The following is a 3,752-nucleotide window of genomic DNA, read 5'->3' on the forward strand; positions in this document are numbered from 1 at the left end:
TACTGAAACCCAAAGCATCAAAGCATGGGCAGTCTCATCCTGGTCTGGCAGATATAAATATGCCAGGAGGACTTTCACAGACACGTGACCTGGGAATCTCTGTCCCTCTGAAAAGGGTTTTAAAGGCCTTTCAAAGCACTGAGATACTGAGAACTAGGTTCTCTGCTCCAGCACAGATGATACTAAGAAAGCAGTGTTACAGGAGGGGATCACGTTTTGGGGGGATTTTGTTGAGGAAAGGCTTTGGGCTGGAATTGTCACAATTACCACAAATACCACACCACAAACTCAGAGCAGCCAGGTAGCATGGCCCTGCTGCCTTTTCCATGGGCAACACTTCCCATCCCAGCAGCAGAAACAAAGAAGTGGTTGTTCAGAAAGAGGCTCCTGTCTATATCAGAGATTCAATCCAGACCTTACCAAGCCAACAACACAGGATTTAGTTGGAAACCTTTTCTCCTAGCACTGCAGCCCAGAACAGTCCAGCCCAGCACAAGATCTCAGCTTCCTTCTGAAAACTCCTCAGCTTTTCTGGAACAATGTTTTTGGGCCTGTGGTTTTTCAGCAAAGTGGCATTTAAAGAACAAAACCTTGGTTCATTACATCATGGCTCCAGTAATGTCTAGGAACATTTTACATTTGATACAATCTCCCCAGATTACCTTCTGAAAGCCCTGCGGTCAGGAACATGGCTGGAAACACAGGAATGATGTCAGTAACCACTGAGCAGCTCAGAGATCAGTTCTCTCACAGTGCTAGCAGAGAAACTTGGGAGAGGCATCTCTCCTCCTTCAAGGGAATGTGGTAATTAGCTGAAACCAAGGAACTGCTATCCTATGGAGACAGGAAGAAAGGCCTGGAGTTAACATGTGCATCATCTCACTTTGCAGGAATTCTGGGTCCAAGGTTGCCCACAGTGTTTGCTCTCTGCAAACTTATTGCCCCTCCTACTTACTTCTCCATGTCTTGGTTTCCTCTGGGTATACATTATCCCACCTCCTGCCTGTGTGGTCTGGAAGTTCTCTGGGAAAAGAAGGTACAAGAAGCACTTTTCATTGGGAGTTTGTATGGTGTGAGAGCTCTCAGTCCTGGTCTGTCCATCAAAGAGAGGTGAACCTTCCTTAAAGTGAGGATTCACACCTGAAGCTTGGCTGTATGGGTGGCTGGTCCAAGGCCATCCCTTCCAGCCTCAAGGGTTAACAAATCTTACCTCTGTTAAACATGGACAAAAAGGGCAAAGTAGAGGGAGCTGGAAAATGCCAAGCTATGGGGGGGGAGGGAGGAACCTGAGTTCAGTTTCCCAAGAAACCATTACTTTAAAGGGAATCTCTGTTTCATCCTTGGACATTCTGCCTTCAGGAGATAAACAATTTCACAATCTATTATTAACTGGCTAAGCCATGTGCTTTGGTGGAGCATTGTGCTCTGCCTTTCACAGACAAAGAGTGAACCTTAAATCTTCATGTAAAGCTGTGTAAGCACAATCTGTGCATTTAACAATGCAAGGATGGGCAGGAGTCAACCTTAAAATTCTGACCTCAGGTAACTTCTCCCATGTCACTCAAATCCAAGACAAATTGAGACACAATAAGCAAGAATTCTGATTCCCAGACTGTACATACAACCACCAGCTCATGCTGCTTCTCATCAGAGTGATGTCACCATGAGACTTTTATTCAGCTGAGAAAAGAGAAGTGACAGCAGCTCTTTGTTGTGATTGGCCCCTAAGCTTCCCTTGTCACACCATAATTACTTAGCTGGATTGCTTTATTGCAATTGGGTATTTCATTTGGAAGTGCTTCTGGATGGCTAAATCAAAGGTAAATCCCCAAAGCAGAGAATACTACAATGTTACAGCTCCTAAGAATGAAATGTTTCTCTCAACTAGGTGGCTCGTCCATTTTGCTTTCCATTAGGGGCTTAAATGTTTTTATTTTTGCCTTGACTGAAAGGGGCTGGAGCTTTTGTTGTAAGCACAAGAGTCAAGGACAGTACCTATCCCAGAGAACTGGCTACCTAAAACAGGCAACAGGTAAAAAGAAAAAAAAAAAATACTGACACCAGTCCCTCCTCATCATAAATCCAGAAATGACAATTGAGGAGATTAAATGATTTCATTTTAAGCAGAATCAGGACTCACAGCAATGGGTTATGACTCAACCAGAAGACCACCCTTCCTCTTGAACAGTAGCTGGGGGTTTGAACATGAGTAGCCAGGCAAGGGAAGGATTATATGGTTCACACAGCTGAAGATTTCTGGGTACTCCAAGCCTTTGCCAGAAACTACTTCCCCTCCATGCCTTGGCACAAGATCTTTGTGAAACCAGCCAAAGATAAATGCTTAAGTCTGGTTTGTTCCCAGTGGCCCATCTGCAAGCTTTGGTGCTAACTTCCTGGTAGGTGCCTCCCTTTCAAACTGGAATCCAATTTACAAAGCCTTTAATTTTAAACTTTCTCATCACTGACTTAATAAAACTAAATGACAGGTAATGGTCCCAGAAGCCAGGAACTATTAGATCTTTCTCAACACTAATAAGGGCTGATCAGATGCTTGTGAGCTCCTTTTCCAGCTCACGACCCAGCTCCCCAAGGACTCTGCAACCGGGGGAGGAACAGGAAACCAATCCTCAGGCAAGGGGAGAAAAGAGAGAAAAAAAAAAAAAAAAAAAAAAAAAGAAGGAAAACCCCACATCAGTGCGAAGACTTAAACCTGAACACGGGGAGCAGGCTCACTGTGGCTAATCCCTCCTTTCTTCTGGCAGTTCATTTGGGGCTCACGTGCTTGCTCCATTTCCCCACCAGGGCACTGGGGGCTCTCAGAGGTGCTACAGGCATCGTGGTTACACAGAGACATGGAGCAAACCGGCTCTGATTTCTGCCCAAAGGCATCAGTGTCACACCGGTCGGGATGTCAGCTCGGGAGAATGTCACAGCAGCAGTCACAGTGTGCTGTCACAAAGAGAAATAGATATCATTTCAAACACACAGCTCTGCAGAGAGGAGGGAGAGCCACAAAAGAGAATCCCATCATGCACTTTTTTGAGAAGGAGAGATGGACCAGGAGGCTTAACTCTGCTCTGGCCATTCTAGAGGGTGCTACACACCTCCACATCACAGGGCTGGAGAGGCAGGCTGGGTATTCCAGGATGGCTCTGGTTCTCAAGCCTTTTCACTTTTGGTTAGAAAAAAAAATTATCTGGAATCAGCGTCCTAAGAGTGTTTCTTTATTTAAGGAGTTCCCTGGCCAGCACAAAGCTTTGGTGTTTGCCTCTAGCACAAAGGAGAACAACAGTGGTGTGGTCACAATGAACAGGGCTCCAATGGTTCTCTCTCCTCATCTTATACCTCCACACTTTAGTGATAAAAAGAGGCTTAAAAGCCAACCTCCTTACTAGTAGTAAGCCCCAATCACTAGTGGCAGCTGCCATTCTTACTGTCTTGCACAGATAAAATTTCATGAGAAGCCTGCCAAGAGTCCTGCCCACAACAAACAGCATCACAACACCCCCACTATCTTCACCTAGATTAAAGTAACCAGATTTTCAAAGCAAGAAACAGTTTTCAAATAGCTCCTTTCAGTATCAAAAAAATGCCATCCAAGAGCATACACGTTATAACAAAAGGGGATGGAGTAAAGTTTTGAGAGAGAGAGAGGACATTTCCAAGAGATAATTATTCCTCATTTTCCACAAACCATTCAATTTCTGCCCATGTGCACCAAGGGAACAGCATGGAGCTTCACCTTGAAGGCA

At 44.9% G+C, this 3,752-nt stretch overlaps 1 long non-coding RNA gene across 1 annotated transcript; it reads right to left on the bottom strand.

The window, feature by feature from the left end:
• Nucleotides 1-705: 705 nt before the first annotated feature.
• LOC115599225 lies at nucleotides 706-2,915 on the bottom strand. Its single transcript, XR_003988227.1, has 3 exons — nucleotides 2,711-2,915; nucleotides 956-1,023; nucleotides 706-834 (listed from the first exon to the last, which is right to left on the bottom strand). It is a non-coding gene; the product is annotated as an uncharacterized LOC115599225 (long non-coding RNA).
• Nucleotides 2,916-3,752: the final 837 nt, after the last annotated feature.

Source organism: Calypte anna, chromosome 15 (genome assembly GCF_003957555.1).
Source record: "Calypte anna isolate BGI_N300 chromosome 15, bCalAnn1_v1.p, whole genome shotgun sequence".
NCBI lineage: Eukaryota > Metazoa > Chordata > Aves > Apodiformes > Trochilidae > Calypte > Calypte anna.